The following is a 23355-nucleotide window of genomic DNA, read 5'->3' on the forward strand; positions in this document are numbered from 1 at the left end:
TGCTATTATTACTCCTTTCCCCTTGCTCTATGCCCCAGACCCACATTTTTTTCCAAAGATTTAATCTCAATCATTTTAGCTGGGCTAACTACTCCATCTTTCTATGCTTGCATAAAGTTTGATGTTTCTGTTCATATTTCTCACCTCTACTAAACAGCAAGCTTTTTTAAAGCAAAGATTGTGCATTCCTGGGAACTAGCTCTATATTTTCTTAAAAAAAAAAAATGAATTCTATACTAGAGATTATTCTATATCCTTGAAAAGATTGCTTGACATCTACCACAGAATTTCTTCAGCTTGTTCTCAAAGAAAAAGCCCTAGATTTCCCAACATCATTATCTTCACAACAATATATAAGGCTCCATTTTATTCATCAGTCCAACTCTACCACTTATGGGTGATTAAGATACTCAACAAATGCAGCCCCAAATGACTTGACCCAATTAATCAGACATTCAAGTTCTCCACAGCTACCAGATAAAAAGATGTTCCTATTATAATTAAGATTAGCACCAAATTCTTTAATGAATAAAAGAAAGTAACTAGGAAGCCAACAGATTAAAATAAAAAATACAGTTGATTATCATAGCCTCCAAGTAAAAGAGTTGGGTCTATAATTCCTGGGTCTATAATATTCATACATCATCAGGGTGGTTAAGTCTTTTGTGGACAAGCATGAAATTTCTGGGGGGCCAGCACCAGTACACAGACTGGCAGTTGAATACCACTGACCTGTGACATTATTTAAGTCCTTAATTCTTTGTTTAATCTACAAAATGAGGATGATGACATTATCTACACACCACAAGGATTCCTGTATGGATCAAATGAAAGAATTTTATTTAGTAAAACATTTAGGATAGTTGCCTGGAATATAACAAATACTTGTAACTGGTAGCTGTTGTATTTTACTCCAAATCACAACCCAGTATATCCTGACTTATTATTTGTCTTTCACTTAATAGTTATCTTTCCATATCATTACAAATGCTTCATAAAAATCAATCTTGACCTGACCTGTGGTGGCGCAGTGGATAAATGATTGACCTGGAATGCTGAGGCCGCTGGTCCAAATCCCCAGGCTTGTCAGGTCAAGGCATATATGAGGAGCAACTACTAATACGAACTGATGCTCTCCGCTCCTCCCCCTGCCTTTTGCTCCCTCTCATCCTCACTCCAAAAAATTAAAAAAAAAAATCATTACTGATGCCCAAAATGCATTCTAACTTGTGAATTCACCAAAATTTATTGACTTACTATTTCCCAGGGTTTGGTTTTGTAATCTTGACATTTTGAGAGAGAAAAAGAGAAGAGAGTGGGGGGGGAGGGGGGAGAGGGAGAAGCATTAAATCACTGCTAAACTTAGTTGTGCATTGACTACTTCTCATATGTGTTCTGACAAAGGATCAAACTAGTGACCTTGGGTTCAAGCCGTGACCTTGGGATTGTGCCAGCAACCCCAAGCTCTGGAGCTCAAGCCAGCAACCTTGGGCTCCAAACCAGCAGCCTCAGCTTTCCAGATCAATGCTTTATTCACTGTGCCACCAGTGGTGGGCTACATTTTATTTTTCTTATGCTCATTTCCATAAAGTAGATTCCTAGAAGTAAATTTACTGGGTGAAACATTCAAATATTTTAAGGCTATTAGGATTCAGTGAACAGTAAATACACTTAATAAACAAATTTTTTTGTACACTTATTGCCAGGTACTTTAGATAAAAAAATGATGCATAAAAGTTGTAATATCTGCAGACAGAAACATCGTAAACATGATGCTCTCGAAGAACTGTACAGAAAGTGATAAGGAAATATGAAAGGCACTTATACTGATAAGTGACAAGTAGCCAGACAGTGCATCCCCAGAAAGGCATGTAGATCTGAGAGAAGTTGGCAAGAGAGGAAGCTAGCAAGGTAAGCAGGGAAATACATGACTGTGTTCAATAAAGACAATACATAAAAGATTGAAAGAATAAATAAATGCCACTAAGTACCAAATACAAAAGTACAGACTTCATCTAACAGGTTAAAAAGAGTCACCTTGTTTTCTGAAGGCTAAGGTAAATAAATTTTTAAAAAAAGGTAACGAACATGGAAGGAATACTGGTGATTAATTCATCCAAATCCAACAAACTCTTTTTGAGCTTATGTGCCAGGACTTGGTATTCTGTGAACAAAACAAACATGATCTTTGCCCTGACGAAGTTCAGTCTTAAAGGAGAAAAAGGCATTAAATAAAAAGAAAACAAACATACGATAAGCTGTGATAAATATAATGAAAGGGTAGACAGGAAGGAGGGCCTCCTTTAGATTTGGGTGATCAAAGTAGATCTCTATGTAGATTACATTTCAATGGGGTCATAGGGATGAGAAAAAGCCTGTCCTGCACAGGTAGTACAAGAAAGCACACATGAGACTAAACATAAAATATCTGTAATAATAGTGACTATATTATTCTAAGTCATTTCTTTTGTTTCCTTTTAAATTTACCTTTTTTGCTTTGATAAAATTTTACACTTAGAGAAAAGTTATAATACTACAAAGAACACTGTATCTTCTCTCCAGGTTCACCAACTGTGTACATTGTGCTCCATTTGCTTTATCATTTGAGCAACTTCATACCTGAAAACACCTCTCTACATATATATGTATTTCCCCTGAAATGTTTGAAAGTAATTTGCAGACAGATGACTCTACACATACTTCAGAATCTTGTTTGCTAACAGTCAGGATTTTCTCATACACAACCAAAGCACATTTATCAAATCATTAAATTTAACAATTAATACATCAACATCATCATCTAATCCACAGTCCATTTACAAATTGCTGCCCCAATAATACCCTTAATAGTGTGCCCTGCCACCCCCCTACAAGATGCAATTCAGGATCATATACTGCATTTAGTTATAAAATCATTTCACTCTCCTTCATTCTGTGGCAATAATGCTCTCAATCCATCAGACACTTTAGAAATTATTAAAGAGTAAAAATGACCTCAGTGCCATTCCCGTTTCCTAATACAGTATGAAGAGAATCTGACAAGTTGTAGCAGCTGTGTGCATTCAAACACTCTTTATCGATGTTCATCATAAGAAACAGTTTAATATAAGCAACCACAGTCAATAACAATGACAAAAAAAGAAGAGTGAACAAAATTTGAGAATTAATATATATACTTCATGAGCAACATAATTTCAAGGACAGTTTTGACTGCAGTGGCTGTAGAATTTAAAGTTTTGGATCCTCTCTCTAGTCATACTTGATACCACTATTTGTCCTTTAGCTCAGTGGTCCCCAACCCCCGGGCCGCTGACCCGTACTGGTCTGTGGGCCATTTGGTACCAGTCCGCAGAGAAAGAATAAATAACATGAAACGTTGTCAGAATAACAAATTTAAATACAGCCTGAATAATAAGGACATGCTAGTTCCTCCTTTAACTTAGCCCAAAAAATATCGTAAATTTGACAATTATATTTAAAAATACCAGTTTTTACGCCATGCGCATAATTTTATTTTGTGCATTTATCCGTCCCACCCTAAAGGCTGGTCCATGAAAATACAGTGTGTCCTTAAAGTCATGGTGCACTTTAAACCAGTCACAGGAAAGCAACAAAAGACAACAGAAATGTGAAATCTGCACCAAATAAAAGGAAAACTCTCCCAGTTTCATACCTATTCAGTGCAGTTCCATGTGGGCTCACACAGATTTTTTAGGGCTCCTTAGGTAGCTATCCCTTATAGCCTCTACAGACTCGTCACTAACTGATGGTCTACCAGAACGGGGTTTCTCCACCAAACTGCCGGTTTCCTTCAACTGCTTATCCCACCGAGTAATGTTATTCCTATGTGGTGGCGCTTCGTTGTAAATGCGCTGATATTCACGTTGCACTACGGTCATGGATTCAAATTTAGCGAGCCACAGAACACACTGAACTTTCCTCTGTACCGTCCACATTTCGACTGGCATGGCCGTGAGCTGCTCCGCTGTATACACGGTGTTACGGCATCATCTGCGCATGCTCACATGCTGCCACATCATCCTACAGAAACTGGGAGGATTTTCCTTTTATTTGGTGCAGATTTCACATTTCTATCGTCTTTTGTTGCTTTCCTGTGACCGGTCAAAAGTGCACCATGACTTTACGGACACACTGTACAGTATTTTCTGACATTAAACCAGTCCGTGGCCCAAAAAAGGTTGGGGACCACTGCTTTAGCTCACCTAAAAACAGCTTCTGGGTAATGTTAATGACAGGATGATCTTTGACCCACCCAGGTATGACATCCCACGTTTTCGTCCATTATCTATTATTTATGGCCATCAAACTGGCAGCTTTAACCAGGGAGCCCCCTTCTGAATAGTCACTCTCTACAACATCCTCAATTAATGTCAGCTACCACCAAGGGACTACCCTAGAACAGCATAGAGAAAAATCTATTAAGATCAGTCATCATTTCCCCATGGGTCTACTAACGATGGTGGTCTGTGAGTAAAGGTCAGGCGTATGGCTTAAACGTCCTCAAATTTCTTATATATATTCCACATGTCCGAAGTACATGGCACATAGAATAATGATAAAGAACACTTGAGTGATTCATTATAAGCCAGTCATTATACACTCAGTTGTGTTGTAGGCACTGTTTTTCCTTATTTTTTTAACATGTAAGAAACATCTTATTACTGTTTCCCTTTGTTCTGCTTTATTCTTTAAAGATATTGAAGTCGTTGGCTTAACAACAGCTACCATTGATTGAAAAAATGAAATAAAGACTACCAGCTACAAGACATCCTCACAATACATACTATGAGAAAGGTTAGTTTTATACCTATCAATTAAATGGCAAAAGTGTGGCACAAAAAAAGATCAATTATTTTGCAAAGACATGCAGAAATAGAGGAATACAACCAGAGTTAAAAATCCATGGCTTGGCCTTGGCCGGTTGGCTCAGCGGTAGAGCGTCGGCCTAGCGTGCAGAGGACCCGGGTTCGATTCCCGGCCAGGGCACACAGGAGAAGCGCCCATTTGCTTCTCCACCCCTCTGCTGCGCTTTCCTCTCTGTCTCTCTCTTCCCCTCCCGCAGCCAAGGCTCCATTGGAGCAAAGATGGCCCGGGCGCTGGGGATGGCTCTGTGGCCTCTGCCTCAGGCGCTAGAGTGGCTCTGGTCGCAACATGGCGACGCCCAGGATGGGCAGAGCATCGCCCCCTGGTGGGCGTGCCGGGTGGATCCCGGTTGGGCGCATGCGGGAGTCTGTCTGACTGTCTCTCCCTGTTTCCAGCTTCAGAAAAATGAAAAAAAAAAAAAAAAAAAAATCCATGGCTTGATCCAGGATAAAAGAAAAAACACCAAAACATATATAATAAGCACCTTCAATAACTTGACATTTTACCATTCCCTTAGAAATTCAAATACTTTTTTCCTACCAATTTCACTACTTTCTTTGACAATTTTTAAATCTTTATCTTTCTAAATACAATACAAAAGCAGGTCCAAGATTAAGTAGGGGAACAGGATGGCGGAACACTTCAAAATGTGGCATGGTAAGGTTTTCTTCTTTTTTTTTCAACTGGGTTCAAATCATTATAAAACAAAATTAAATATGTAAGAAAATGTGTGGGGTGGGCACTGCAATGAACAGACTACTCCTAGATTAACAGTAGGCCCTTCCTTTTCCCTGTAGATAGCCTATAAGAATCTAGATAAATAAGCATGCAGACTTACTACTACCAATTAGTAGTAATCTGTAGGATTACTAACTGGCATCTCCTACTTAACTATCCATACTCTTCAAAGTGGCTGGTTCCTGCACCTCTTCGATTTTTTTCGTGTATAATTCCATTATTTTTTCTTTTCTCCCTTCAATAATTTTATTCCCATCCCCCATATCCTCCCTTTAGCAACCATCACTTGTTCTCAATATCTATGTTCTATTTTTTCTTATTCTGGTTTTTTAGATTCCACATAAGTGATATTATGCAATATTTGTCTTTCTCTATTTAACTTATTTCACTTAGCCATTTATGTTGTCACAAATGACAAGATTTCATTCCTTTTCATTGCTAAATAATATTCCATATTATACATATGGGTGGGCAAAAGCAGCTTTACATTTGTGAGTACTCAAAAGTTTATTCTTGTGTACACAAACACACACACATTAATCTTTATCAATTTTTAATTGTTTGAGGAATCTCCATACTGTTTTCATGGTGATTTTCACAGCAGCAATAATTTATACCCCTACCAATGGTGTGTGAGGGTTCTCTTTTCTCCATATCCTTGCCAGCACTTGTTGATGCTGATTTACTGATGACAGACATTCTGACAGGTGTGAGGTGATAACTCCTGGTGGTTTTCAGTTGTAATCCCCTGATGATTAATGATGCTGAGCATCTTTTCATGTCTATTGGTCATCTGTATGTTCTCTTTGGAGAAATGTCTATTCAGGTCTTCTGCCCATCTTTAAATTGATTTTTTTTTTTTTTTTTTGGTGTTAAGTTGTATGTCTTTCTTACATATTTTGGATTAACCCCTTATTGGATATATCATTTGTGAATATCTTCTGCCATTTTGTAGGTTGTCTATTTGTTTTGTTGATGGTTTCCTTTGTAGTGCATAAGATTTTTAGTCTGATACAGTCCCAATTTTTTGTTTCCCTTGCCAGTGGAAACATAGCCAAGAAGATATTGCTAAGAGTGCTGTCAAAGAGTTTACTGCCTATGTTTTTCCTAGGAGTTTTATGGTTTCAGGTCTTCACATTTAAATCTTAAATTCATTTGAGTTTACTTCTGCATATTTCATTTTTTTTACATGTATCAGTAGTTTTCCCAGCAACATTATTGAAGAGATTACCACACTGCATATCCTGGACTCCTCTGTCATAGGTTAATATACCATATCCATATAAGTGGTAATTTATTTCTAGGCTCTCTATTCTATTCCACTGATCAATATGTTTTTATACTAGTACCACACTGTTTTAATATTGTAGCTTTATAATATAGTTTGCTATCAGGGAGCTTGATCTCTCCTACTTATTCTCATAATTTCTTTGGCTATTGTGGTTCCATATTAATTTTAGGATTAACTGTTCTATCTCTGAGAAGCATTTCATTGGCATTTTAATAGGCAATGCACTGAATCTGTATATTGCTCTAGGTAGTAAGGACATTTATTTATTTATTTTTATTTTTTAGGTGAGAAGAGATAGTGAGAGACTCCCACATGCACCCCAAATGGGATCCATTGGGCAACCCCTATCTGGGGCTAATGTTCGAATCAACTGAGCTATGCTCAGCACCTGAGGCTGACACCCTGACCACTGAGCTATCCTCAGGGATGGGGCCAACACTTTTTGCCTTAGAGAATGAGTTTGGAAGTGTTCCTTCCCCTTCAACATTTATTTTTATTTTTTTGAGTTTAAAAAGGATAGGTATCAGTTCTTTAAATGTTTGGTAGGATTCACCTGTGAAACCATTTGGTGCCGGATATTTCGTTTTTAAGTACTGCTTCAATTTCATTGTTATTAATTACTGTTTAGATTTTATCTTTCTTCCTGGTTCAGTCTTAGAAAGTTACATACTTCTAGAAATTTATCCTTTTTTTCTAGATTGTTGAATTTGTCTACAAATAATTGTTTAAGTATTCTTTAATGATTCTTTGCATTTCTGTGGTGTGTTGATGGTAACTGTCATTTCTCAAATTATTTATATGGCCTCTCTCTTTCTTGATGATTTTTGTTAATGGTTTGTCCATTTTGTCTTTCTTTCATAGAACTAGTTCTTACTATATTGATCTTTTCTGTTTTCTTTGATTTCTATTTCATTAATTTCTACTCTGAGCTTAATATTTTTTTCCATTTACTTTTGATTTTGTTTTTCCCCTACTTCCTTTCTATGATACATCTTAAACTGATTTTGCTGCATCCCATAAATTTTGAAAAGTTGTGTTTTCATTTTTATTTGTCTCAAGGTAGTTAACTCATTGACTGTTTAACAGCATGTTATTTAGTATCCATGTATTTGTTTTTTTACAGTGTTGTCTCTCTAGTTGATTTCTAGCTTCATGTGAAAGTAGTTGGAAAAGATGCTTAACACTTACTTTGTGATCTAATATATGATCTGCCCTGGAGAATGTTCCATGTATACTTGAAAAAATGTGTTTTCTGCAGTTTTTGGATGAAATGTTCTATAAAATTTCTATTAAGTAGATCTGGTCTAATGTGACATTTAGGCCATTATTTCCTTATTGATTTTCTGTCCAATGATCTGTCTATTGATATGAGTAGCATATTAAAATTCTCTACCAGTATTGTATTACTGTAGACTTCTTCCTTTCAGTTCATTAATAATTGCTTTATATATTTAGATGTTCTTATGCTGGGTGCTTAGATATTTACTCTTGTTATCTCTTCTTCTAGAGTTGGCCCCTTTATAATTATTTAACATCATTCTTTTGTTTAAAAGCCTATTTATGCTAAACAGCTTTCTTTTAATTTCATTTACATAGAATACCTTTCTCACATCTCTGTGCTTTCAGTCTGTATGTCTTTTGATTTGAAGTTTGTCCCTTGAAAGGAGCTTATAGAGGGGTCATGTTATTTTTCTGTGTGTGTGACAGAGAGAGACAAAGTGAGGAACAGATAGGGATGGACAGACAGGAAGGGAGAGAGATGAGAAGCATCAATTCTTCATTTGCAGCACCATAGTTGTTCATTGCTTACTCATATGTCTCTTGACCGGGGGGGGGGGGGGGGGGGGGGGACGGACAAAAGAGCGAGTGACCCCATGCTCAAACCAGCAACCTTGGGTTCAAGCTGGTGAGCTGTGCTGAAACCAGGTGATCCTGCGCTGAAGCCAGCAACCTCAGAGTTTCAAACCTCATTCCTCTGCGTCCCAGTCTGTAAAGCCAGTAGCCACTGCCACCATCACAGCTGCCTGGCCCATGCAGGTTCACATTTGACTTGGACAGACTGTAATGAAACAACGGAGCCAAGAAATAGTGGGCCATTAGCTTTAATCCTAGCTTGCACCTGGCGGGCAAGAAATACACATACTGGGAAAAACTTTCCTTTCCATTGAGAGCTCCCAAAGCCACTGACTTATTCGAATTCCCTAGAATCAAAGGCTTCTAGCTCACCAGCCTTATTCATCTCTGTTCCCCATCTCCTACTCTCTGCACAAACTGGCTTCTCCTTCAGCACTCCACCATCTTGGCTGCTTCTCCTCTCCTCCACTTGACCTTTCTCTGCTCTCCTCTAGCATGGGCTCTTCTGCCCCATTTTATAGTGTAGAAATAAAAACCTTTAATCCAATATACAAACAAAGAAGTCTCTGATACAAAGTCACTTATCTGAGGCATAATGGGATTCCTCATGAGAGTGCACCACCCCACATCATGCAACAGTCAAGGGTGTGGGGAAAAGCTTAGTTTTGAAAAGATCTTAGTATTAAAAGGGTGGGAGAGGCTTAGTCTTAAAATTAAGCCTTAGGCTATAATGACCCTGCCTGTTTACAGCCTGTCCCCCACACCCAATGCAAACTGTAAGTGAGTAAACACATACATCATATTTGCAAACTTATTTAACCCAAACAGTACAACATTGACACTCTATCCACTGCACCACCACCTGGTCAGGTGGGTCATGTTATTTTCTAATCCTTATGGCTACTCTGTCTTTTCATTGGAGCATTTAATCCATTTACATTTAAAGTAACCATTGAAAAGTATTTACTTATTGCCATTTTGTTCAGTTTTTATAGTTCTCTGTTCCTATCTCCTCAATCTCTTCCATAGTGGTTGGTTGGTTTTCCTTATTATTTTGTTTGGGTTACTTTCTTTTTATTCCGTGTATTGCTTTTTGTAGGTTTTTGCTTTGTGGTTGCCATGAGATTTATGTATATCATTCTATATATGTAGCAGTCTATTTAAGATGGTAGTCATTTAAGTTTGAATATATTACATGAAGCCTACAATTTTACTCCTCCTTCCATAATTCATGTTATTGTCATGTTTTAGACCTTCCTGTGTTGTTTAACTCCTCCTTATTGTAATCTGAGTTGAGCTTACTACTTTTTTTTTTTTTTTTTTGCCTTTGTAGCAGCTTCTTTCATGTGTACGTTGTTGTATTCATTAAATATTTTGCTTTACCTATGAGACATTTTCTTGTTTCTGGTTATGGTCTTTGCTTTCTTACCTAAAGACCCTTTAAAATTTCTTATAAAGTAGGTTTAATGGTGGTAAATTTTTTATTTCTTTGTTTTGTTTTTGAGGGGGTTGTTTTTTTGTTTGTTTTACTGCAAAAATCTCCTTCAATTTGAATAATAATGTTACTGTGTAAGTTATTCTAAGTTGTAAATTCCTTCCTTTAAACCTTTAAAAGATGTTTTGCCACTCCCTTCTGACCTGTAAATTTGCTACTTAGAAATCAGCTGATAGCCTTGAGTTTGCTTTGCATTCAATTCATTGTTTTCCCATTGCTTATTTCAAAATTGTCTCTTTATCTTTAACCACTGCCATTTAAAACACATTATGCCTTGGTGTGGCTCTCTTTAAGTTCATCTTATTTGAAACTCTCCATGCTTCCTAGACCTGGATGTTGGTTTCGTACTCCAAGTTAGGAAATTTTTCATCCACTGGGAAACAAAATTTTTGTTGCATCCATAAAAACACTTGTTCTTACCTAATTCGAGTGTGCTGATCTCAAATCTGACATTAGTTTTTCTCTGTACACTACAGTTTTTTTGCAATTCAAGATTTTAGGTTTTCATCTTATTGTAAAATTTTCAACATTTACTTTAACATAATGAAGTAGAATGTCTTCTTGGGCATCAACTTTGTGAAAATATAATAATTCATATAATGCAGTTGTTGGGCAGATAAAATATATTATGCTCACTTTGTTAAAGATGGCGCTGCCCACATGAAAGTCACCCAGGTGATTGCTAGGAATGGGCGTGATTGTATTAATGTGTGTTGGGGGCGGGCTGTGGGCAGGCAGGATCCCTGTAACCTGGGGCTTGGTTTTAGGACTAAGCCTTTTCCACCCTTTTTGATGTGGGGTGGACTTTGTATCAGAGACTTCCCTATTTTGTATATTGGATTAAAGGTTTTGATTTCTGCACTTTATAAAGTGGGGCAGAACGGGAGCTTGCTCTCTCCGTTCCTGAGATTAACATTAAAGAGGAGAGCAGAGAAAGGCCACATGGAGGAAGTCAGGAGAAGCAGCCAAGATGGCGGAGTGCTGAGTGAGAAGCCAGTTTGTGCAGGGAGAAAGAGATGGGGAACAGAGGTGAATAAGGCTAGTGAGCTAGAAACCTTTGATTCTAGGAAACTCAGGTAAGTCAGTAGCTTTGTGAGCACTGAATGAGTGGGTTTTGGAACCCAGTGTGTGTTTTTACTTGCCCGCCGGGTGCAAGCTAGGATTAAAGCTAATGGCCCACCAGTTCTGGCTCCGTTGTTTCTTTACCGACTGTCTGAATACAATGAGAACCTGCATGGGCCGGGCGGCTGTGATAGTGGCCTTGGATACTGGCCTTACAGCAGTAAATACACTAATATACTAAAAGATATGATTGCATCAGAATTTGTCTACAATTTCAAAATAGAACAAATTAAAACACTTATTTTAAATCATAAAATTTGCGCAAAACATTTAAATTCTATTCAGGCAAAAATTTGCGTTTGTAGCTCTCACGTTTGTGTACTTGTTGAGGACAATCTTGTTTGATACTCCAGCAGTAGTCTGCTCATCACTAACAGCTCCAAGATTTTCGGGAAACTTATCAAGATGACTGTTCAGGAAGTGATTCTTAACACTCATGTTACATCCAATGTCATGGAAAGCAAACACCAACAGCATCCTTTGAACCAGAAGTTCATAGTTTTCTTCTTTTTTGTTGCCAAGGAAGTTCTTTGTAACTGCCACAAAAGACTGCCATGCTGCTTTCTCCTCCTTATTCATCTTCCTGGCAAATTCGTCACGTATGAGGACTCGAGTTTGAGGTCCATCGAATATACCTGCTTTTTACTTCTCAAAAGACAAGGCAGGAAAAGCAGAAATAATATGTTGAAAGCATTCACTTTCTCTATTCAAAGCCTGAACAAACTGCTTCATTAAGCCAAGTTTGATGTGAAGTGGGGGGAAAATGATCCTGTTTCGATTAACTACAGGTTCATTCACAATATTTTGCATCTCTACTTCCAGAGCTTCACGTTTCAGCCACTCCTTCTGAGTTCAGTGTTTCTCCTGAGTTCTGCTGTCCCACAAACACAGAAAGCAAGGATACTTCGTGAAACCTCTCTGTTGTCCTAGCAGGAAATTTACCATTTTAAAATGCACACAGGCCCTGGCCGGTTGGCTCAGTGATAGAGCATCGGCCTGGCGTGCAGGAGGCTGGGGTTCGATTCCCGGCCAGGGGACACAGGAGAAGCGCCTATCTGCTTCCCCACCCCTCCCCCTCTCCTTCCTCTCTGTCTCTCTCTTCCCCTCCCGCAGCCAAGGCTCCACTGGAGCAAAGTTGGCCCGGGCGCTGAGGATGGCTCCATGGCCTCTGCCCCAGGCGCTAGAATGGCTCTGGTCGCAACAGAGCGACGCCCCAGACGGGCAGAGCATCGCCCCCTGGTGGGCATGCTGGGTGGATCCTGGTCAGGTGCATGCGGGAGTCTGTCTGACTGCCTCCCCATTTCCAACTTCAGAAAAATACAAAAAAATAAAATAAAATGCACACAAATGATTTAGTTATGCTCCTCATGCTTCAGAAAGTCAAGGACAATTTTTATGTCATTCTTACTAAGTCATTCAATTTGGGTTGGCTAAACTGCTGAGGGGGTTAATGACTGCTTGGCATCAGAAGAAGACCCTTCAGATTCTACAGCCATTTCCTCATGCATCTTATCAAAATATACTTGATTACCATGTTCACTTTCTTCGTCCTTAGAAGAAATAAAACCATTGAAAACTGGAACCAGGAGTGTCTCAGAGTGTGAGATAGGTCGTATTGCTGAAGGGATATTAGGATATGCGATCATATGCCGTTTTTTCTTGCCGGCGCCCTTTGTATGGATCAGACAGAAATAACATTCACTGCTGTGGTCATTAGGTTCATGCCAAACCATGGAATACCAAAAGGCATTCCTTTGCGTTTTCCTTTTGTCCAGTCACAAAGCATTTCCTTACAATTATGATACACAATATGAGAAGCCCAATTTTTGTCTTGATCACCAAGGGGAACTTGAAAATAGGCAATATATGCACGTGTCACAAATGATGAAATATTGCGCCTTTGACGTTGAAGTGTGTAACAACCACATAGATAACAGGTGTCAAGACTATTTTTACATTTATGCCTACTCGAAGAAGCCATGATTCAATCTTAAAACAAAATAAGTGTGTTTTTATCAGATAATAATTTTTTTACATTTAAAAACAGCTATAATTATGTAAAAGTGATGTTTTTAAAACATTAATTGCCTTGTAGTTATGTTCAATCCAAGAGTCGTTGCCCTTTATCTCCAACTTAAAAACCAATGCATGCCATTAATTGTAACTAAAAAATTAAAATTGCACAAAAACTAGAGCATGCACCAAAAAATAGATTTCAGATTTGGAATCAGCAATGCAGAAACAGTTCTAAAACCTCATGCAACAGAAAATGAAGAAAAAAAAACTGTTCCCCAGTGAAAGGTTCTGTTCCTATCTCTCTTTCTTCTCCTTGTGGGATCCCTACACAGCAAATGTTTGAGCACTTGGCATAATCCCAGATGTCTCTTAAACCAGTGTTTTTCAACTGTGTGGACCTGCCAGAAATTTCCTGCTGGTCCGTGAGAGTTAACCACCCTGATGTTGTATGAAGATTACAGGAGTCCATAATCACTGGGTCTACTATCTTCATACAACATCAGGGTCATTAACTTTCTCATGAACCAGAGGTTGAAAACCACTGTTACAGGTTATGAAACCCCAAAATTTTGTGTACAAGCACAAAATTTCTGGCAGACTAGCAGTTGAAAAACACTGCCTTAAACTATCACTTTCTAAAAAAATGATTTTTGCTGTTCTCATTGATTTCCACTAGTCTGTCTTCAGGGTCACTGATCTATCCTTCTGTGTATTAGCTAATCTGTTGTTGATTCTTTCTAATGTGTTTTTCATTTCAATTACTGTATTCTTCAAGTTTGCTTTGTTATTTATTATACTTTCTAATTGTTTGTTGAAGTACTGTACTCTATAAATTCCTCTATTCCATTCTCAAGTTTGATGCACATCCTTATGACCATTTCTTTGAACTCATTATTAGGTAAATTAACTCATTTCCTTAGGGTTTGTTTTCTGGAGTTTTTTCTTGTTTATTTGAGAAATATTCTTTTTATTTTGTTTGACTATGTTTGTTATATGAATTAGACAAAATAGCTATCTCTCTGAGTCTTGAAAAGTAGTTTTGTGTAGAGGTGGCCTCTGTATTCTGGCAGGCTAATAAGAGCCAACCAGGTGCCTAGGGCCCTACAGAAAGAGTGCCGACAGATGTGTAGTAATGCCCTGTTGATCCTGCCTGTTACCTGTGTTTAAGGCCAAACAGGACTTGAGTGATGTGTCTGGGAATGAGCTATAGCAACCTTGCAAACCAGAGCACCTGGATAGAACCTCACCATGGAGATAGAGGGTGGTATACAATGATGCTCACCAGCACCTCCCACCTCAAAGAATTTCAGCAGTTTCTAAAGAATTCCCTCACATCCCCAGCCTTTTCTATTGTTTATTATTCAGAAAGTGCTCTTGCATAAAAGGACCAGTGTGAGGCTTTATGTATAAACATTTTGATAAGCCAGGTGAGCCCAAAGGGCACTTAGGAAACGTTGGGCATTGGCCTAAACAGAGTTTGTGTCCAGCCTATGGAAGTGGAGGGTCACAAAACAATGACATTCACTGACTCCTAAAGGCTAGAGTGTTCCCACAGTTCCCTGAGGGTCTCCTCAGCTTCTCAGTTTTCTCTGTTTGATCTCTGTCTATTGTCTGTTGTTCAAATGCTCTTCATTCAGCCCTCATTTGTCTCAGAGGAATAACTGTTCTCTATATATGTATACATTTGAGTTTGTTCATGACTGAGTATAAAATACTGATAAAAGCCTCTTTAACTCTGAAGCGTACTCGCTATATGGTGACTGTTCCAAGAGACAAGTGTTGGAATCACAGAGACCCACCCTACTCCCAAGGATGCCTTTCCCAGAATGCACAGTGAGGGACACCTACATGCCAGGAACTCTGCTGGTACTGTTGACTGTAAGAAGCAGATTTCCAGCCCTAGAGTAGGAAATCCAGCAGGCCATCAAGCCTCCTACCAGGCTTCTAGAAGGGGAAAAGGATAAATACTCCAGAATGAACCAGGGCTGCAACCTATTGTAAGAACTGAAAACAAAAATAATACACTTATCCTCTTTCCTATATGAATTATACTTCAGGATAACCAATATTTGATAAAGGAAATGTCCTTTATTATGAAAACTCCAGCTAATACTATATTACATATAGTATATAGCTGACCATTGTGCAATAAAATATATAAATGAAGTGACAGATAAAGCTGACAAACACGAACACATTGATCATTTGTCATTCTGCAACTGACACAAGTGCCAGTGTTTCAACTGGAAGCACAGAACCCATCTATAGAGTACTTTTGCCTCTCCCTGCAAGAAAAGGGAGGTGGGGGCTAAATCTACATCTACCTACAATTACCAATTTATAATTAATGTGGGCTATAGAGATAAAACATAAACAATAGTGTAAGAAAAAAATCAAATTCAGAAATGAGCATTCTACAGAATAACCTAGTTTCTTTAACAAATGGCTACAGAAAGAGAAGGAAGAATTCTATTAAAGTGGGAATAAGGGACATAACCAAATGTAATGTGTAAATCTGTCTGACTTCTGAATCAAACCAACTACTGTAAAGACATTTCTGAAATATATGTGTAAATGTAAATATGAAATAGGTATTAGATCCTATTGAAGAAACTATTCTCTTCTTTTTGGATAAGAATGGCATTTTAGTTATGAAATAATGAATTATGAAAATTAATGTGTAAAATCATGAGATGTTTGAAAATAGTTTAGCAAAAACTGAGAAAGGGATAAAGGCAGGAAGACTTAATTGGGCAAGAAGACACATAAGATCAGCAAAACACGGGTAACTATTACACCAGATGGGATAGATAGATTAGGTTCACTATTGCTTCCATATGTTTGTCTCTGGCAAACAAGTAAATCTTCTGAGAATGTTGAAAGGTCTTCCCATTTAATGCTATTTAATATCATATCACAGTGGTTATAATCTACAGCACAATGTGGAACAACAATGGAATAACAATGGTGATGGTCAGGAGTTGTTTCTTCCTAACTTCAATGAAAATGCTGCCAGCTTTTCTGTTGTTTGTTTGGTAACATTAACCATGCTTTTGATTTATGAGAGATATTCTTTAACTTGAAACTGTCCTAATAGTCTTAGTTGACTAAGAATTATTATTTGGGAGAGGCATTAATGCCTCTTTGATGTCTACTGAGATCTCACTATCCTTGAATAAATCCTGCTGAATTATTTTAAAACCAGTAGCCACAGCCACCATCACAGCCACCTGGCCCATGCAGGTTCGCATTTGATTAGGTCAGACGGTAATGAAACAAGGGAGCCAAGAACTGGTGGGCCATTAGATTTAATCCTAGCTTGCACCCAGTGGGCAAGAAATACACACACTGGGAAAACACTTCCCTTTCCATTCAGAGCTCCCAAAGTCACTGATTTATCTGAGTTTCCTAGAGTCAAAGGTTTCTACCTCACCAGCTTTATTCACCTCTGTTCTCCATCTCCTTCTCTCTGCACAAACTGGCTTCTCCTTCAGCACTCCACCATCTTGGCTGCTTCTCCTTGTAATACTAAATTTCAGGAACAGAGTAAGAAAGCCCCTGGTCTGTCTCATTTTATAGCAGTGGTCCCCAACCCCCGGGCCACGGACGGGTACTGGTCCGTGGGCCATTTGGTACCGGTCTGCAGAGAAAGAATAAATAACATATAATTTCCGTTTTATTTATATTTAAGTCTGAACGATGTTTTATTTTTAAAAACTGACCAGATTCCGTTACATCTAAGACTCACTCTTGATGCTTATCTCGTAAGTTCGACAATTATATTTTAAAATACCACAGTTTTTACACTGGTCGCATAATTTTATTTTGTGTATTTATCCGACCCACCCTAAAGGCCGGTCCGTGAAAATATTTTCTGTCATTAAACCAGTCAGTGGCCCAAAAAAGGTTGGGGACCACTGTTTTATAGTGTAGAAATCAAAATCTTTAAGCCAGTATACAAATAAGGAAGTCTCTGATACAAAGCCACTTATCTGAGGCATAAATGGGATCCTCATAAGAGTGCTCCACCCCACATCATGCAACAGTCAAAGGTGTGGGGAAAGGCTTTGTGTTGAGAAGGTCTTAGAATTAAAAGGGTAGGAAAGGTTTAGTCTTAAAACTAAGCCTTAGGTTATAACGACCCTGCCTGCTTACAGCCTGTCCCCCACACCCAATGCAAACTATAAGCCAGCAAACATATATTCTATACATCATATGTGCAAACTTATTTGACCCACACCACGCAGAAGAGCTTACTTAGCACAATGTCTTACCTTCACAATAAATACTCCAAAATGTTACCTTGTTACAGGAAGTAACTGGGAAGTAACACAAAGTACTCAAGACATCTACTGAGTGAACAGCCTATCACAAGCAAAAGTACTCATAGGATACCACTAGCAGTAAATAAATGACAAAGCAGAGTTCAAATTGTAACCAAGAGATCATATCCAAGCAGTAGCAGTAGTTTATTTATTAGTCAATGTATTCAAAAGCTCTTAAATAGTAATCATCAGCATCTCTACCTTAAACATCTTCCTGTCCTAACTAAGTCTCTTAATGACCTCTATGGATGAAAAAGGGGCCACATGCTGAACCTGACAAGCTCAGAAGAGGCCTGCATAGTTTTGCAAACTCAAGAGACCTAAAAGTATCCATATATAAGATGATCTGAAATTAAAATTTTCTAACTAAAAGTAGTTTATAGTGGGTAGTTTTGTCCTAGGGTGGTATTTTTTTAGTGCTTATCTTAATTGAAGCTGACCACTGTCTTTCTGCATCTACAATAATGTACCTGATAACATACTTTTTAAAATTTAAGAGTAATCTTTTCCATCCCTTCAGGGCACAACCCACCTACCAGAGTAGAAACCACAAATCCCCACTGTTATTATTAAAATGTTAATTGTTACCTGTTTACTATCCTTTACCAGCTTATGTAAAATAAGTGTATTTCACTTTTTATCCAATCCCAGATTGCTTTCTTCCATCTCCCTAATCTATCAGCAGTGGATTTCATACAACCCTCTTTGATTGTGATCTATAAAGTCAGTGGTGAAACTGTTTTTTGTCTAGATTTTTTGGACTAACACTCCAGTATTGCCCTTCTATGCGGGACTGTATGCAGCTCCATGCCATTTAAATTGATTTCCCGACATATGAATAGGTGAATAAGCCTTGGGTTTTTTGTGCCTTTACTCTTGCCATTTCATTGCCCTCATTTTGTAACCAAGAAGTCCCAAGCATCCTTGTGCCTAAAGTTTTCACCAATCTTTCAACTGTCAAGGATACTTCCTAAGCACTAAAGCCTACATTTAAAATTTCAAATAATCAAATATTGCAATCAGAACATAAATAAATGGCTTGCTACACTTTTTCCCCATGTGACAAATGCTTTACATTCCCTAAATTGTATTATATAAAACGTACTAGAAAAAATTTGGTGATACTTTACAACTCTCTTCAAACCACCATAATAACTAACATACTACAAATGAAGCCAAGACCATAAGATCAAGAACCAAAACTAGCCTGACCAGGCGGTGGCACAATGGATAGAGCATCGGACTGGGATGTGGAAGGACCCAGGTTCGAGACCCCGAGGTCGCTAGCTTGGGTGCGGGCTCATCTGGCTTGAGCAAAAAAATATTGATAAAAGCGCACCAGCTTGGACCCAGGGTCGCTGGCTCCAGCAGGGGGTTGCGCTGGCTCCAGCAGGGGGGGTTGCTTGGTCTGCTGAGGGCCCGCGGTTGGGGCACGTGTGGGAGAGCAGTCAATGAACAACTAAGGAGTCCCAACGAAGGGCTGGTTTTTGATGCTTCTCGTCTCTCTCCGTTCCTGTCTGTCTATCCCTCTCTCTGTCTCTCTCTCTGTCCCTGTAAGAAAAAAAAAAAAAAAAAAGAAAAAAGAAAAAAAAAAAAGAACCAAAACTAAAATCAGAAAGAAAAAAGAAAAAAGTTCCAAGAGAATCCACAGGAATACTATCTCTATTTACAAGAATGTATAATTTATTTACATATTCCTATATCCTTGCTATTAAAATGTGATGAATTCAACAAAACTGAATTCTCTCCTGTGTATAACTTCTTAAAATATTATGCAAAAAGGGACATTAGTAATCAGCACATATTTGGTCATCCTGACATTTAAAAGTATGTAGAAAAAAAAATTTTTTTTAATCTGAATTTTAATCCTAGCATATCTTTACTTCTGTGACCCTGAGAGCCAGGTACTTAATTTCTCTGAATACATTTCCTCAACCGAAAATTCAAGGGGTATGTTGGGCCGATTAAGTTTGTAAACTGTAATTTTTATGCTCACTTTATTAAAGATGGCGCTGCCCACGTGAATGGCCATCGCCTAGATGGTAACATTAATTACCTTCCTGCTTGGGAAGGGGCCTGGTTATGCTAATGTGTGCTGGGTGAGAGCTTGTCCCGCAGAAAAGTTTTAAAAGGAGGAGGAGGCCACATTGGTCCAGGGGAAGAGGCCATGTGGTTGTAGAGAAGGCAGGCAGCCAAAATGGAGACATGCAGAGGGGACTGAGTGAGGCCTTTGATTCTAGTAAAAAAACAGAGGAAGTCAGTGGCTTTGGGAGCCCTGAATGGAAAGGAAAGTGTTTTCCCAATGTGTGAATTTCTTGTGTGTGTGGTGTGTCCTCCCCCCCCCCCCCCCCCCCCCCCCCCCCCCCCCCCCCCCGTGCAAGCTAGGATTAAAGCTAATGGCCCAGAAGTTCTTGGCTCTGTTGTTTCATTAACGTCTGTCCGAATCAAATGCGACCCTGCATGGGCCAGGCGGCTGTGATGGTGGCCGCAGCTACTTGCCGTACAGGGTACAACTGATTGATTCTACCAAGCTCCTACAAAATGCCATATAGTCAGATTATATATTAAATCCAGTTCTAACTTATTTCATGTGCCAGTCACCAAAGATTAAAATAAAAGTACACGCTATCTGCCTTCAAGGAGTTTAATCACAGTAAATGAACATTCCAATAAGATACACTACTACAGAGAGGTAAGCAAAAGTTATATTGTGAAGGAATATGCAAGATGTGAAGAATACTTTCACATAAAAGAGGCATCATTCAAAAAAGAGTATATAAAGCTGATTTCCAGCTAGAAATCTATGGTTTACCCTCTCTGATCATATATATTAAAACTTAAGAGAATAAGCTTAGTAAAGCACTGACTCGCTTTACGAAATCATTAGAAAGAGCCAATCCTTTTCTCAACTTTTTTTTTATTTATTCATTTTAGAGAGGAGAGAGAGAGAGAGAGAGAAGGGGGGAGGAGCAGGAAGCATCAACTCCCATATGTGCTTTGACCAGGCAGGCCCAGGGTTTCGAACTGGCAACCTCAGCATTTCCAGGTTGATGCTTTATCCACTGCACCACATTTTCTCAACTTTTAAAAGTTGCAATTGCTCACTGTGTACATTTTTTCCTTATATAAAACCTATTAAATTTCATTTTTCTGAAGCTGGAAACAGGGAGAGACAGTCAGACAGACTCCCGCATGTGCCCGACTGGGATCCACCCGGCACACCCACCAGGGGCGACGCTCTGCCCACCAGGGGGCGATGCTCTGCCCATCCTGGGCGTCGCCATGTTGCGACCAGAGCCACTCTAGTGCCTGAGGCAGAGGCCACAGAGCCATCCCCAGCGCCCGGGCCATCTTTGCTCCAATGGAGCCTTGGCTGCGGGAGGGGAAGAGAGAGACAGAGAGGAAAGCGCGGCGGAGGGGTGAAGCAAATGGGCGCTTCTCCTGTGTGCCCTGGCCGGGAATCGAACCCGGGTCCTCCGCACGCTAGGCCGACGCTCTACCGCTGAGCCAACCGGCTAGGGCAAACCTATTAAATTTCATAAGTGGGTTGAGTCTAAATGATCTAGAACTAAAGTTATTACATGCAATTGTAAAGAACCAGCATGGAAGCCAACTGCTGTTGATTAAGTAACTTTACACGACCTATAAGATATAAGCCTAGTATATAACACAGTATTATTTTACAACAATGTTCGTTTTCTATATAAACTTGATTTCTATAGAAATGAAATTATACCTAGTATGGACAATAAAGAGACCACATACTAAAACTGACAAGCTCAGGAGAGACTTGCACGGCAGGTATTACAAACTCAAGAGTCCTAAAGTAACCACATAGAATGGTCTGAAATTAAAACCTCCTATATAATAAAAGCAAGTCATGGAGGATAGTCATGTCCTAGGTGGGTATCTTCCTACATGAAGGTCAATCTTTACCTTAACTGAACCTATTGTCTTTTTGCATCTAATCTAACAGACCTTTGGAATGTAAGAGTAATCCCTTTTTTCCAGACCCCTTAGGGCAGTCTCCCACCAGAACCCCTCATTGTTATCTTATTGCTCAAATACCATTTTCTGTCCTGTAAATGCTCATTATTAACTATCGTATACCCACCAATGTAAAAGAAGTATGTCTTTTCATTTTACTCTTTATCCAATCCCATTTTGCTTTCTCTGGCCTCCTGAAATTTCATATTGCAAAACTACCAATCTCTCGGAGCATCTTCTCAATCTGTTGAGCTTTTGCTTCCTAGCAATTGTCATCAGTTTGGCTCAAACTCATAAAAATCCTCCACAGGTTTGATGCTTCTTACGTGACAATAGTATTATAAAAGTTAACACAACTGAATTCTAAATTAAAAGCAACAGGTTAAGCCTGACCAGGCGGTGGCACAGTGGATAGAGCGTCGGACTGGGATGCGGAAGGACCCAGGTTCGAGATCCCAAGGTCGCCAGCTTGAGCTCGGGCTCATCTGGTTTGAGCAAAAAGCTCACCAGCTTGGACCCAAGGTCACTGACTCCAGCAAGGGTGACTCCAGCAAGGGGTTACTCGGTTTGCTGAAGGCCCACGGTCAAGGCACATAGGAGAAAGCAATCAATGAACAACTAAAAAGTCGCAACGCGCAACGAAAAACTAATGATTGATGTTTCTCATCCCTCTCCGTTCCTGTCTGTCTCTGCCTCTGTAAAAAAAAAAAAAAAAGCAACAGGTTAATAACTCAACAAGTGCCTGACCTGTGGTGGCACAGTAGATAAAGCGTCGACCTGGAACGCTGAGGTGACCGGTTCAAAACCCTGGGCTTGCCTGGTCAAGGCATATATGGGAGTTAATGCTTCCTGCTCCTCCCTCCCCCTTCTCTCTCTCTCTCTCTCACTCTCCTCTCTAAAAATTAAAAAAAATAATAACTCAATAATTGACAAAAAATGGTTCTTAAAACAATTATATGACCCTTTGTCTACAGTGTCTTTAGTTTCTGCCTATTGAAACAATAACTATTAACTATCTACTATACATACAGAGAGAAAATGTTGGAAGGAATAGGTACCAAAACATATTAAACATACAACAGTTTTCAAAACTTGGATTCTAGCCCATTCACTGACAGATAACATATAGAACAGAAGAGAATAAAACATATCTTTATATACACACACAGATACATAATAGAATTTCAAACTGAAGAAATGGATAAATTGTTCAACCAACAATATTATGACAAATGGTTATCCACAGCATGCAGAATGAAGTATATCTGAAATATAACGTTAGCTTTTAGATTACAACTAATTATTAAAATGAATACTAAGTGGTGACAGGAAAACAGCACACTGGCACAATTTTGACAAGAATATAAACTGCTAAAACTTTTAAGGAGATTTAATCTGGCAATATATACCAAAATTTAAAATATGCAAACGAGCAATTCTACCTCTGAAAATGTACTGGAAGCAGGTAACAACCAGACACAAGGACAAAGGCATATATCCAATGATTTTCATTAAACTATTATTTTTAACAATGAAAAATTAGAAAACTATCAATAGAAGCTGGTCAAATAAATTATGGTACACCTATATGTGCTATTATTTAGACATTTAAAAATGTTATTTGGGGAAGGGGCTGGGTGAGG

General features: G+C 38.8%; 1 protein-coding gene across 4 annotated transcripts in view; it reads right to left on the reverse strand.

Moving 5' to 3' along the window:
• Positions 1-23355, reverse strand: part of RB1CC1 (RB1 inducible coiled-coil 1) — a 118029-nt gene that overhangs the window by 83675 nt on the left and 10999 nt on the right. The window contains exon 2 of one of the 4 annotated variants that reach the window (XM_066266119.1): positions 733-814. The exons of the other annotated variants lie outside the window; for them this stretch is intronic. The gene's annotated coding sequence lies outside the window, so the exon portion shown is untranslated. The remainder of the gene's footprint in view (positions 1-732; positions 815-23355) is intronic. 4 annotated transcript variants of the gene reach the window in all.

The sequence above is a fragment of the Saccopteryx bilineata genome, chromosome 3 (genome assembly GCF_036850765.1).
Source record: "Saccopteryx bilineata isolate mSacBil1 chromosome 3, mSacBil1_pri_phased_curated, whole genome shotgun sequence".
Classification (NCBI taxonomy): Eukaryota; Metazoa; Chordata; class Mammalia; order Chiroptera; family Emballonuridae; genus Saccopteryx; species Saccopteryx bilineata.